At 46.3% G+C, this 15,082-nt stretch overlaps 1 non-coding gene across 2 annotated transcripts in view; it reads left to right on the top strand.

Moving 5' to 3' along the window:
- The window catches only part of LOC101117403 (uncharacterized), a 159,349-nt gene that overhangs the window by 134,269 nt on the left and 9,998 nt on the right, over positions 1 to 15,082 (top strand). The window lies entirely within an intron of this gene.

Here is a 15,082-nt window from a genome sequence, read left to right as displayed (position 1 = left end):
AAGCAACATTAATCAGATAGCAACACACAAAGAAACTCACACTCACAAAGAGAAAAAAAAAAGAAAAGAATAAGAGGGAATCAAAAAAGAAAAGAGCAATCAAATCAATAAACAAATCCGTAAATGAAAACAAACACTAAAAACTAGAGTAGCAAAAATACAAAACCAAAAACATGGACAAAATGCAATATAACAAAAAGGTGGTATAGAACTAGGAAACAAATGAAGTGAATTTATTTAAAAGTAAAACAAAAAAGGAAAAAGTAAGTAAAGATAAAAAGGATTATTTTTAAAAAGGAACAACAATAGAACAAAATGAAAAAGAAAAAACAAAACTATGTACATAGAGTGATAGTAAGAAGAACATTACCCTATGATGTCAGTTGTCACCACACAATGTGCTCCAGCCAATCTGCCTTCTCAGGAAGTCTTCCAATATTTCTAGGATGGGCTCTCGACCTGCTGTGGGAGCTGTGGGGTCAGTTCAGTCTCAGATCTGGCCTTGCTCCAGCTTGTACTTGCTCTCAGAGCCCACAGTTGCCCCCAGTGTCCACAGTCTCCGGTTCGTTGCAGGGATTTCCTCGGCTGCACCTCTGGCTGTAGGAGTGACTTCCCTTCCTCTTCTTCGGTCACACTGCCTTTGATGCTCTGCTTTAGTTTTGGCTCCACCTCTGCTTGTAGGCTACCCTCTGGTATTTGCTCCCTGCCCAGACAAAATGGGGTGAAGGCTGAGACTTACCAGGGCTCACTTGCTCAGTCAGGCTGGGAGAGGGAGGGTTATGGTAACCACAGTTGGGATGTGCAGAGTGCTTGCAGAGGTAGAGGTCTAGTAGGTGATGCTACAATCTCCCAGAGGAATTGGCTCTGAGTTGTGGGTCGCTGGAAAGAGCCAACCTGCTCACACTCACAGGAGGGTGTGGGTAGTGACCTGCACCTGCTTACAGCTTGGCAGCTGCTGTGGTGGCCCTCATGCCCACCTCTGGGGTCACAGGCCCCAGTTCCATCTTGCCCCTCACCTCTGGTGCTCATGTCAGCCTTGGCAGCAGCAGGTCCACAGGTGTGCCCACCTCTGGGGTCAAAGACTGCAGCCAGCTCATCCCACCTTGTGAAGGTGAGGTCCTGCAGTCTGGGAGCACACAGTTAGAGGGTCCTTGGAGTTAGAGGGTCCCATGACAGTGATCTCTTGCCTCTCTGGCAGGCCTAGGCTCTTTTCCCTGGACTCCCTTGGCTGTGTTGTACTAGCCCCCTCAGAGTATCTTCACAGCAATCAACCCCAGTCTTCCCCTAGGGTCCAGCCTCCAAAGCCTGAGCTTCAGCACACAAACCTCAGTTGCTGGGCAGGTGTGCAAACTGCTTCTCAGGTGGGAAGTGCTGGTCGGGAATGATCTCTGTGGTGGAGTCTCTGTTTTGCCTTCTGAGCACCTGTCGCTGCATTCCCCTTTGAGATTCTGGAGCTCCCCCATCCCTGCCAGAGAAGGGGTTTCTGAGTGTGCAGAAACTTTTCCTCCTACCACTCCCTTCCCGAGGAGCAGGACCCATCTGGTTTTCTTTTAACTCTTCTTTTCTTATTGCTGTTTCCCTACCACTTTCTACAGAGATTATTGTTGTTCAGTCACTCAGTTGTGTCTGACTCTTTGCAACCCCACGGACTGCAGCACGCCAGGCTTCCCTGTCCTTCACCATCTCCTGGAGTTTGCTTAAATTCGGAGTCCATTGAGTCAGTGATGCCATCCAACCATCTCATCCTCTGTCGTCCCCTTCTCCTCCTGCCTTGAATGTTTCCCAGCATCAGGGTCTTTTCCAGTGAGTCAGCTCTTTGCATCAGGTGGCCAAAGTATTGTAGCTTCATCATCAGCATCAGTCCTTCCAGGGAATATTCAGGGTTAATTTCCTTTAGGATTGACTGGCTTAATCTTCTTGCAGTCCAATGACAGTCTTCTCCAACACCACAGTTCAAAAGCATCAATTCTTCGGTGCTCAGCCTTCTTTATATGGAGGCAGGCCTGCCTTTTTGGAAGTCTGACGTCTTCTGCCACCCTTCAGGAGGTGTTCTGTAGGAACAGTTACACATGCAGCTGTATTCTGATGTATTTGTGGGGGAGGAAGATGATCTCCACATCTTACTCTTCCTCCGTCTTCCACCAGGCTTGAGAAGTTGACTTTTGATGTAAGAAATCCAACATGCTTTGCTGTCTGGCTCAGTGTTTTCTTTCCCCAAATTGTTGGCCCCAAAATTGTAGCCAGTGGTGATTCCACAGTTCTGCCTTTACTTATATCAAACGGCACAGATGTCCAGCTGAATGTCCCGATTAAGAATGCAAAGGTAAAAAAAAAAAAAAAAGCAATCTTTCAGACAGAGAGAATGCCCAAGTGTTCAAGATCTGCTTGTTGGCCAGTTCGTGCTCCAGGCTGGCTTACTCTTGCCCCTTGCTCATTTCACAAATGGCACACAGTGTCCAGGTGTGTTTTGCTCCATTTCCAGGCTAACAAAAAGAGCACAGTTTGCAGGTGTGCTTACAAAATATCACCTGGAACATTATTTGAGGGTAGGGAGGAGGGATCTAGGCTTTTATTCTTGATTTTGAAGCATTATAGTCTCTGTAGGCAGGGAGCCAGTTGCTTACAAGTAAAATTGCTCCAAACTAGATTGTTATCACAGCCCATTTGGGTTGGCTTTACCAGCACATGAGTCAACAAGAATGAGTCAAGAGCTTCCTGAGTGGCCTCTGGGTAGATGAGGTGACTGGTTTAATCAGGTTCTTTGACTCAGAAGGTCCGAAATGCCCGCAACAAGAAGCCTGAGGACTTGATAGCTTTTCTCGGCTTTCGCATTCACAATCCTGTGCAAGCGGCCTCAGTCTTTTCCCAGAGAGCATTCTACAGCCTGGGTGGTGGCCAGATCAAATGACCGCCACCAAAATAAAATAACCAAAACGAAACAAAGGCCCACTGGAATGTTACGAAACAGTGAATTCAGTCTTTTCATTTTTGTGGTTTTGGTGACTGTTTTATTTGGGCGTTTTCTTGACAGTTGATGGTTTCAGAGGGTTCTAGCCAAAAAGGAGTTCTTTGAAGAGAAAAGTGTAAATTGCTCCTTGTAACATTCCCCGTGTTAGGGAACTTGGGCTGACTGTAGCTCCAAGCTCTTCCTCTGGGCTCTCCAAGGTCCGTGTCTCCTGCTCAGGTATGTTTTGCACTTCACTTTGCTCAGACAATACTGTCTTGTCACAGCACTCCACAAGGGGCACCTGCCTGGGTCTGGGAAAGTCCCTGTGAGGAACTTTGTCTTTGGTTCAGCCTGTACCTGGGCCTGTGTGTAGGGAGGATGGGCTGGTCGCTGCTGCCTTGAAGCTAACCCGGTCTGGCCTGGATCACAAGCTCTAATAGACTCAGTGAGAGTCAAAACATTGGCTACAAAACAGGGCAAAGGAGGACGTAGCCATCCCCTCCCTGCCATTGCCACCTCTCCAGCAAGGGTGAGGATAGCATTTACCTCTGTGGTTTTCAGTTTTAGGAAGATGGAGGCTGGGAGTGGGGGCACAGAGAAGCCTGGAAACTTTGATAAGGGCTTAGAGCAGGATTCTTGGGGTGCTGCCCACAGGTTGTCTGTGAACCTCGGCAAGATTTCATGAAGGCAGTTTGGTGATATGTATCATGCCCAGGTCCCTTCGGGCTTATTGTGAGTTATCAATTACTGTTAAGTTTTAAGATTGCCCTTTTTCATTCTTAAAACTTTCCTGCTTTGGGGGATCAGTGATGTGACCACCCAGTATTTGGGGTACCTTTGGGAAAAGTATCCTAAGAATGTTTACAAAGATGTAGCTTCAGAGATGTTTAGCACAGGGCTACTAGGCACCAAGAAAAGTTATAGATAAATTATGTGTCATACAATAAACAATTAATTTAATTAGTTGAGTACATTATAGTGCCTTCACATAGTGGAATGCTGCTGCTAAGTAACTTCAGTCGTGTCCGACTCTGTGCAACCCTATAGACGGCAGCCCACCAGGCTCCCCATCCCTGGGATTCTCCAGGCAAGAACATTGGAGTGGGTTGCCATTTCCTTCTCCAATGCATGAAAGTGAAAAGTGAAAGTGAAGTCGCTTAGTCATGTCAGACTCTTGGCGACCCCATGGGCTGCAGCCTACTAGGCTCCTCCGCCCATGGGATTTTCCAGGCAAGAGTACTGGAGTGGGGTGCCATTGCCTTCTCCGTAGTGGAATGCTAGGTAGGTAGCCATTAAAAATGAAATGTGGCAAAATAGTAAATAGCATAAGAATATTTACATATTATTAAGGAAAATTACTAAACACCATGTTATATATATACAGATAGATAGGTATCTATCTATATAGTTATCGTATCAGTCAAACCTAGTTTACAAAGGAAAAGAAGCATATGCATTTAACAAAGGATTGAATGAATATATACTAAATTGCTAGTGGTTATCTCTGGGAAGTGGGGGCTTCCCTGGTGGCTCAGTGGTAAAGAATTCACCTGCAATGCAAGAGACCCAGGTTTTATCCCTGAGTTGGGAAGATCCCCTGCAGGAAGGCATGGCAACCCACTCCAGTATTCTTGCCTGGAGAATCCCATGGACAGAGGAGCCTGGTGGCCTACAATCCATAGGGTCACAAAGAGTCAGACACAACTGAAGCAACTGAGCCCCACGCACGCTGGGAAGTAGGGTTAGAAATGGTTCCTATATTCTCCTTTATGCTTTTTTTGTGTTTCTAAATTTTCTACAATGAACGTGTAGAAGATTAGTGACAAGAGATATGTACATTCTAATCCTTAGCCTGTGAATATGTTAGCTTACGTGGCAAAAGGGAATTAAGTTTGCAGAGGAAGTCATCACTGCTAATCAGCTGACCTGCAGAAGCATAGAGCTGATGGAATAATCCAAGTGGGCCCAATGTCATTATATGCATGCTCAGTTGCCTCAGTCATGTCCAACTCTTTGCAACACCATGGACTGTAGCCCACAAGGCTCCTCTGTCCACAGGATTTCCCAGACTGAATACTGGAATGGGTTGCCATTTCCTCCTCCAGGGGATCTTCCCGACCCAGGGATCAAACCTGTGTCTCCTGTATCTCCTGCATTGGCAGGTGAATTTGGTACAGCTGAAATACCTGGGAAGCTCAATGTCATCACAGGGGTCTCTAAATGTGGAAGAGGAAGGCAGAAGGGAGATGCCTTGGGAGAAAGTCTCCATCATCGATTGAAGGGAGCATGGAGCCCAGAAATGCCAGTGGTTCACAGAAGCTGGAAAAGGTGAGAGAACGAGTTCTCTCCTAGAGCCTCTGGAAAAGGAATTCAGCCCTGCTGACACCCTGATTTTACCCCAGGGAGATCTGTTCTGGACTTCTGACATCTAAAACTTTAAGATGGTAAACTTGTGTTGTTTTAATCTTCTAGGTCTGTGGAAGTTGGTTACAGCCGCAATAGGAAACTTACACAACAAATTTCTTTTTCAAAAAGTCAGAAAAAAGATGATAATAAAAGTAATTTTACAAGAAATGTTTAGGAATCACTCTTTATAATGTAAACCAACAGCCATCTGAGGAGGAGAAGGTGGAGGAGCTAGGAGGAGGCCTGACGCAATCTTTTTCCTACAAAAAATCTGCAGGAAGTGCCCATAGGCACAGCTGGCTATTGGTTTCTTATTAGTAGAAAATAATAATGCAAGGGAGAAGTAAATAACCTGAGGGGCCAGTAGCCTGAGAACTGTCCTGCAACAGGGCACAGTGAATTGCACAAAATGGGGCAAAAGCAATGCGAACTTGGTTCTCCCAGAGGGGGAGAACCAGGGAGCTGCTGCCTCTGTGAACTCTGGGGTTAGGAAAGGAAACCATACTTGAAAGGAAACCCTTGTCAAGTGACAAATGAGTAGAAACTGATGGGCTCATGTGCTGGCTTGTGATGGCAAATCCCATTCTGGCACCAAGGAACAGAAGAGGTGTGATGGGCACGGCCCATAGGGAGGTTTTCCAGCCCCACCTAGGCAGGGAGCTGAGTGTGTTTGCAGGCTTGCCCATTCTGAACTGTTCACTGAAGCACTCTCATGTCGGAGAGTTCAGAGGATCTTTCTTAGATAAAACCTTTCCTGTTTACTTTGAAGGAAAATTTTATTTATCTTTTTGGCTGTGCTGGGTCTTAGTTGCAACATGTGGGATCTAGTTCCCTGACCAGGGGTCGAACCTGGGCCTCCTGCTTTGGAAGCGTGGCATCTTAGCCACTGGGCCACTAGGGAAGTCTCTGAAGGAACTTTTAAGGAAATGCCAGACCCTTAGCAAAGGCTATAATGAATAAGGCATCTATAAATGGAAACAGCATTTTTTTTTCCTTTGTTAGTGGGTCCAAAACCACTTCCCTTTCTGGAACAGAGAGAATTCTGTGGAGGTGGGTGCTAAGCTGGGCCCACTCACTCCACTGGCCACCACCTCCACTGTGTGGCTCTCAGACCTGGACATGAGACAGGGTACTTCCTCTCCCAGTCAGGTCCCCAGGCATTCACCTGCCTATTACTATCCTGGAGGTTCAGTCAGTCCACACAAGTGCTGAACATTCATAATTACTTGGTCAGTGAGGCTTCATTTTATTTGCTCAAGCTGTACATGCCACAAATTCCAGGTGACACCTTTTCCTAGTATTTCATATTTCGATGACCAAGTGGTTTGTTTTATTCATTCTGTTCATTATTGCCTATGTGTGTTTAAAAACCTCAATATATCATACATGCAAAGTAATATGTATTATGTACCTAGAACCATACTTGAGTACTCCCCACCTCTTAGGACACTTACTGCTACCTTTGAAGTCCTCTGTGGTCCCCTCTCTCAGAGAGGTAGCCTGGGGAATCACTGGGCCAGAAATTCTGATGTAGACTATCTCTGGCCCCTCTGTTGGCCAACACTGGCTACCATGCCAGCAAGAATCAGGGGTGCGTGACCAGAAATATTTTCAACCTCCAAGCATTTCTCTTAGCTAGGTGTTTAATGAAGACCTGTCCCCCTGAGCTTTCCACACTGGGCTTGAGTAGAAATAAATCTTCCCTGAGACTTGAATTTCAGTGCCTCATTCTTTTGTTTTCCTTCACAGTGTTACCACCTTCGTATGCATTCCAACACAATATGCCATTTACTTTTGCTAGTTTTTGAAAAAAGTGCATATAAATAGAATGTATTCCTCCTCTGTGATGCTTTCTTTTCCTGCAGCATTATGTTTCTGATACCCAGCCCTGCTGTGGTGTGTCATCTTACACCTCAGGCAGGCCCCTCCTCAGCCTTCATACTTCCTGTGACCCTGAAGGCTGAAGGGCCATGGGCTTGGGGTTTGCCTTTGTCCAGCCGTCCTGCTGGAGACCCCCTTTCTTTCTCCTTACCCCCCTCTTGCCTCCTTCTCTGCATCTTCCACTATAGCCTCCTTCACGTGCAAAGATCACCCCCTACCATTCCCACCTACACACCCACTCTGGTGCATCCATGCACACGGTGTTCAGAGACAAAGGCACAACCATAATGATTACTTGGAGAGGGTTAACGACTGTGACTCTTCTACTTTGCTTGCTCTCCACTCAGCTGTGCTAGCCAGAGATGTCGTGCTGGTCCTGGCAGGGTCAGCTGAGCATGGGCACTGTCTGCACTTCCCTGGTGGGGCCAGGACCCAGGTCAGTGGACACATTTGGGCCACCAGTGATGCTTGTTAGAGAAGAAGCCATCTGAGCTACTGGGATATGTGGCAGTTTTCCTAAGAAGTGGCTAAACTGCCTTTTGTTTGTAATGAAATGAAAAACAGACGCTTGGAGTGCTGGGCGGAGCCTGGGACATGCTTGTCTTGGATTGTTGGGGCTGAGGGACAGAGGGAGGGGGCATCGGACAGTGAATGAGCCTGGCTCTGCACAGTGCAGACTGTGTGCAAACTGCACAGGCAGACTGAACGATAGTGTTGTTCAGTCCCTAAGCTGTGTCTGACTCTTTGCGACCCTGTGGACTGCAGCATGCTAGGCTTCCCTGTCCTTCACCATCTCCCAGAGTTTGCTCAAACTCATGTCCACTGAGTCAATGATGCTATCTGACCATCTCATCCTCTGTCACCCACTTCTCCTTTTGCCTTCAATCTTTCCCAGCATCAGAGTCTTTCCCAATATGTCAGCTTTTCACATCAGGTGGCCAAAGTATTGGAGCTTCAGCATCAGTCCTTCCAGTGAATATTCAGGGTTGATTTCCTTTAGGATTCACTGATTTGATCTCCTTGGTGTCCAAGGGACTCTCAAGTCTTCTCCAGCACCAATAGAGGCCTTGGTGAGAAAATAAAGGCCCAGGGCCCCTGCCTCCCAGAGCTTGGAGTTTGTAAATAACTGCTGGTGTGTACAAACTGAAGGCTTTGCTAGGACAGCTGGGAATGCCTAGTGAGGGCATTTGGGATGAGCCTGACTGAGTTGTCAAGGGATGCTTCAGAGGAAGAGAAACACCGGGTTTTACAGGGTGAATGGGAATCTGAAAGTCAGGAGAGCGCATTGCAGGCAGAGGAAATGTCCAGTACCGAGGCCTGAGAAGGTTCTGCAGGCTGCAGAGGGTCCGCTCACACAAACCCCCTGGAGTTGGCAAATTCAAAAAGACAGGAAGCAGAAGGGTGGTTATCAGGGTCTGAGGAGGGGGATGAGGAGTTGGTGTTTAATGGGTATAGTCTCAGTTTTGCAAGATGAACAGTTCTGTAGATTGATGGTGGTGATGGTTGCTGCTTTTGCTAAGTTGCTTCAGTCGTGTCCGACTCTGTGCGACCCCATAGACAGCACCCCACCAGGCTCCCCCATCCCTGAGATTCTCTAGGCAAGAATACTGGAGTGGGTTGCCAGTTCCTACACCAATGCATGAAAATGAAAAGTGAAAGTGAAGTCGCTCAGTCGTATCTGACTCCTAGCGACCCCATGGACTGCAGCCGACCAGGCTCCTCTGTCCATTGGACGTTCCAGGCAAGAGTACTGGAGTGGGTTGCCATTGCCTTCTCCGGGTGATGGTTGCACTCCATTATAAATGTACTTAATGCAACTGGATGAAGAGTACACCATTTAAAAATGGTTAAGATGGAATATATATATGTGAAAAGTGAAAGTTGCTGAGTCGTGTCTGACTTTGCAACTACACGGACTGTAACCCACCAGGCTCCCCTGTCCATGGGATTCTCTAGGCAAGAATACTGGAGTAGGTAGCCATTCCCTTCTCCAGGGGATCTTCCCAACCCAGGGGTTGAGCCCAGTCTCCTGCATTGCAGGCAGATTCTTAAGTGTCTGAGTCACCAAATATATATATATATATATATATATGTGTGTGTGTGTGTGTGTGTGTGTGTGTGTGTGTGTAGGATATAGGATTGGGCTTCCCAGGTGGCACAGTGGTAAAGAATCCACCTGCCAATGCTGGAGACATGGGTTCAATTCCTGGTTTGGGAAGATCCTGTGGAGTAGGAAATGGCAACCCACTCCACTATTCTTGCCTGAAAAAATCCATGGACAGAGGAGCCTGTCAGGCTTCAGTCCATGGGGTCACAAAGAGTTGGACATGACTCAGTGGCTAAGCATACACACACACACACACATATTGGGTCAGCCAAAAAATTCATTTGGTTATGGAAAGCTTATGGAAAAACCCGAACTTTTTGGCTGACCCAATATATTATTCCCAAGCATGGAAGTTGCTTGGTCCAGAGTGTGGCACTGAGCAGGCCCTTTGGAGAGCTGTGGGGGGGTGGGTTTTTGTGGGGTAGAAGTGGCCTGAGATAGACCCAGGGACAGGTAGGCTGGTGTCTGTGAGCCAGGTCTTCTGTCTTGCATCTTTGGATGATCCTCTTGAAGCTGTGTGGAGGGATTAGAGCTGGAATGAGGGCACCAGCTAGGAGACTGTCTGGAAAATGATTCTGAAGTCCTGACTGGTAAGTCAGACAAAGCCAAGGGAGACACCCAGGGTTCAACAGGGCAGCATTTTGGTGTCTATATGGATGTATGATCCCGAGAACCTCGAGAAATATGTTAAGAACAACACTCAAAGTTCTAGAGACAGGAGAAGATGTTTACACTATTTAGAGAGCCAGGGAAATGCGGAGCCCAATCCAGTGATGAAGCCCATGGGCTGTAATCTGACTTGAAATTGTAAGCAGTGGTGACATATTTCTAAGGAAGGCAGACCCCTTCTTAACTTACAGTAGACCCTGCAGTGGCAGACACAGAGGGTTGAGGTGTCCTTTCAGAGTTGTTGTTGCTCAGTTGCTAAGTCATGTTCAACTCTGACCCCATGTAAGGCAGCACTCCCAGCTTCCCTATCCTTCAGTATCTTCTGTAGTTTGCTCAAACTCATGTCCATTGAGACAGTAAGGCCATCCAACCATCTCATTCTCTGTTGTCCCCTGCTCCTCCCGCCCTCAATCTTTCCCAGCATCAGGGTCTTTTCCAATGAATCAGCTCTTTGCATCAGGTGGCCAAAGTTTTGGAGCTTCAGCTTCAGCATCAGCATCAGTTCTTCCAATGAATATTCAGGGTTGATTTCCTTTAGGTTTGACTGGCTGGATCTCCTTGCTGTCCAAGGGACTTCCAAGAGTCTTCTCCAGCACCACAGTTTGAAAGCATCAATTCTTTGGTGCTCAGTCTTCTTTATGGTCCAACTCCCACATCTTAAAAAAATTATCAAGGCCCTGCCTGGGTGTCACCCCTAGAGGTTCTGACTGACTTGGTGTTGAGTGGGGCCAGGTGACATTACTATGCAGACATCAGCAGTGAGAGCCGCATAACACCTGGCTGGCTACCTGGTGTCCCTGTTGGGGTTGAACCCCATCTGCCTGGTTTCTGGCACATGCTCTGCCTTGACATCTGTTGTGTTGGCCCAAGGAGACAGGACAAAGGAGAATGCTGCTCCTGGTATGTCATTGGGTGGTGTATTTCTGGCAGGCCAGGATTTAAAAGCTTCAGGTGAAGAGTGAATTTTCTGCTGTCTCCTTCTCTCTCCAGTCTATCTGGGATCTTAATGGCCCATGATGATACCATGTCCCGGCAGTCACTAGATACCCATTAGGGTTTCCCAGTGGGTGTGAGTTCCTGAAGCTAGGGGTCATTTCTTGGTGGTAGGGTTATATAGCAGCAGGCTGTCTGGAATCTTGGTCCTGCCATAGTCCTGAGCTCTTAATATGGATATTCACAACTTGGGCTTTCTCTTCTGCTTCTGGTTTGAGATGACGTAAGACAAGTATATACAGTCATTAGGAAAACTAGCAATTAGAAAGAGATCTAGTGTTTGAACTGTGGAAGAAGCTTCATGGACAAGGGCTTTGGGGAGACCAGTGCAGTCATGAAAGGCTCCACAGAGGAGGTAAGACTTGAGTTGGAAGAACTTAGCTAAAGGGGTCAATAGAGGGTACTCTTTAGCAAAGGTGGGTGTAGATGTTGAAAGAAGAGATGACAAAATTATGAACAAAGATCAGCTATTAGGATCCATGTAGTGTAATGAGGGGCAAGGATGTTTGACTTTCTTCCAATAAATTCCACCCTGGTATTCTCTGGGCAGAAATGAAAACAAAATTTTTTTTATAGTTCTCAAAAAAGAGGTCCCCAGACCAGAATCATTAGCATTACCTGAGAACTTGTTAGACATGCACACTCTCAGGCCCCAAACTACTGAATCAAAACAAACTCTGGGGATGAGGTCCAGTAATTTCTACCTTTCCAAGCCCTCCTGAAGCTCACTTGTTTGAAGGCCACTGTCCTACTCTGCACCCTTATCTGCTAGGTGGTCTCTGGTTATTATTGTCAGAGACAAGGGGCATGTTTATTCCGGGATATGTCACAGCCCTTGCAGTGGTCTATGGTTGGGTGATTACTGACCTTTTGTCCTGTCCAAGTGATACACAGCCGAATAGTTGACAGACTCTTGTTTTAAAAGAAATATTGTAATTTTATTGGAGTACAGTTGATTAACAATGTTGTGCTAGTTTTAGGCGTACAGCAAAGTGATTTAGTTACACACACACACACACACACACACGTAAGTTCATTCTTTTTTAGATTCTTTTCTGATAGAGGTTGTCACACAATATTGGGTAGAGGTCCCTGTGCTATACAGTAGGTCCTGTTGATCATCTGTCTCATGTATAGGAGTGTGTGTGTGTGTGTGTGTGTGTTCATCCCAAGTTTCTGTTCAATCCCTCCTCCCGTAGCCATAAGTTTGTTTTCAATATCTGTACGTCTACTTCTGTAAGTTCAGTTGTATCTTTTTTAAAACTTAGCTTCCATATATGAGTGATATTTGTCTTTCTCTGACTTACTTCACTCAGTATGATAATCTCTAGAGCCATCCATGTTGCTATAAATAGCATTGCTGCTGCTGCTGCTAAGCCGCTTCAGTTGTGTCCGACTCTGTGCGACCCCATAGATGGCAGCCCACCAGGCTCTGCCATGCCTGGGATTCTCCAGGCAAGAACACTGGAGTGGGTTGCCATTTCCTTCTCCAGTGCATGAAAGCGTTACTTTATTCTGTTTCATGGCTGAGTAATATTCCACTGTATTTAGGTACCACATCTTCTTTATCCATTCCTCTGTTGATGGACATTTAAAGTAACAGACTCTTAGTTGTGTACTTGGGCAACATTTATTGAACAGCTGCCGTTTCCTAGGTGCTACTCTATGCTAAGCCCTGGGAATGCAGAGGTGTGCTAAATCAAGGTATGTACTTCCATGAAGCTTGCGTTCTAGTTGAGGGACAATCCATCAATTAAGCATAAAAATATTTAGTAGTTCTAGATTTGAGGAGGAAAAATAGAAGTGATGGGGAAGGGTCTTTTTTGGACTGTGATTAGAGGAGATTTATCTGAGGTGATACACAAGCAGAAAGCTGGTTGAAATAAGGGAGAAAGCTACATGAACTTGAGGGAGATTGCCCCAGGAAGGGGGAATGGAAGTGTCGAATCCCTGAGGTCCCTGAGGTAGCAACAGAATGTTCTCAGAAGAGAATGGAAGCCAGTGCAATGGGGAGAGAGGCAGTGCTGGGAGGCAATGACTGGATCGAGAAAGGCCTTGCTGATCCTGTTCGGGTGACTTGCCTGGGAGCAAGGGCAGCCTGCTGGAGGGTGTTGGTTTGCATGATGTGTGTCTCTCTGAACAAGAATCACTCTGAACAATGGAGCATTCCATAAGAGGAGAAGCAGGGAGGCAAGTTAGAAAGGTATTGGAATAATCCATGTGAGAGATATGGTATAGAGGTAGAAGCAAAAAGGAGTTTGATTCTAGGTTTTGAAGGAGGGAGCAAGAGGAGGCCAAGTGGATGGATTCCTCTGGGGTGGAGAAGGCTCAACAACGGCTTGAGTTTAGGTGACTGGAGCCCCCCTTTTCTGTAGTCTAAAGGCCTCTGTCCTCCTGCAGTTCCACACCCGCAGGAAGGATGGTAACAACCCAGAAGGGTTCCCTTCTCTCAACTCCACATTGGCCATAAGAGGCTTCCTCATAAGCTTTTTTCCTTATAAATGTCATGATTTTCCCATAACTGAACTGTGTTCTCAAGGCTATAGCTAAGTTTCTCTGAGTGCCCCCACCCCATTCACTCCCAATAGAATAAAAACAGCTGTGAGAACATAGAAAATCATGCTATGGATTAAACCTTGCCTAAAACCCTGTGAAGCACAAATGGAGTCTTTTTTTGGTTTGTTGTTTTACTTTTCTTGCAAAGTCTTAAAGCTGTTTTTTGTTTTTTTAAAATTTTTATTTTGTATTGGGGTATAGCTGATGAACAAACAGTGTTGCGAGAGTTTCCGGTGAAGAGTGAAGGGACTTAGCCATACCTACACGTGAGTCTGAGTGAACTCCGGGAGTTGGTGATGGACAGGGAGGCCTGGCGTGCTGCGATTCATGGGGTCCCAAAGAGTCGGACACGACTGGGCGACTGAACTGAACTGACACATGTATCTATTCTCTCCCAAACGCCCCTCCCATCCAGGCTGTCACATAACATTGAGCAGTGTTTCGTGTGCTATACAGTAGGTCCTTATTGGTTATCTGTTTCAAATGTAGCAGTGTGTACCTGTCCATCCCAAACTCCTTACTATCCCTTCCCCCTGTCCTTTCCCCAGGGGAAGCGTAACTCCCTTCTCTAGTCTGTGAGTTTCTTTCTCTTTTGTAAATTTAAGTTCATTTGTATCATTTATTTTTAGGTTCCACTTATAAGGGATGTAATAGGATATCAGAAACAGCAGTCTTAAAGACAAGGAAACTGAAATTCAGGGAGTGAAGCTACTAGCCTGGTAATAGCTACCCCTTAAGAGAGCTTCCTGCCTGCTAGGGAGCTTTGGATGGTCGTGTGTGTGTGTGTTACCACCACCAAAGAATTCTCGACATCAGCTGAGTGCCTACAATTCAACTCAATTCTGAAACTATCTACCCAGAGACAGCATCAGATCCCACTGGTTAAGGGCTCCATCCCACATGTCTGCCCTCACTTTAGAGGGCACAACTCCAAGTTGTTCTTTGTGCCTTTGATTTACAGCCTGTACACCAGAGGTTCCCATGATCCCTACTCAGGTTTGATTAATTTGCTGGAGTGGCTTATAGAACTCAGAAAAAAGCTACTGATTAGATTACTGGTTGCTGTAATCTAATTGCAGTAAGCTGGTTACTGTAACTCAGGGACAGCCGCATGAGAAAAATGCATAGGGCAAGGTATGGGCAAGGGGCACAGAGCTTCCAGCTCTAAGGGTGCCACTCTCCCAGCACCTCCGTGCACTCTTTCCCTGGAAGTTCTCTGCATCCCACCCTTCTGGATGTTCTTGGAGGCTTCACTACATAGCATGAATGATTAAGTTACTGGTAACTAAATTTCTAGCCCCTCTTTCTTCCCCAGAGCTCCTGTGGTGGGACTGAAATTTCCATTCCTCTAATCACCTGGTCGGTTTCCCCTAGAAACCAGCCCCCATCCTTAGGTGCTTTCTAAATGTTATTAACATAAAAGACACATGTATGAGTCTCTTCACTTAAACTCCAGGGTTTTAGGAGCTCTGTGCCAGGAGCGGGGAAGACTAAATATACAATTATAAATTACAATATCACAG

The sequence above is a fragment of the Ovis aries genome, chromosome 3, assembly GCF_016772045.2.
Source record: "Ovis aries strain OAR_USU_Benz2616 breed Rambouillet chromosome 3, ARS-UI_Ramb_v3.0, whole genome shotgun sequence".
Lineage (NCBI taxonomy): Eukaryota > Metazoa > Chordata > Mammalia > Artiodactyla > Bovidae > Ovis > Ovis aries.
This window is presented reverse-complemented; position numbering and strand designations above follow the sequence as displayed.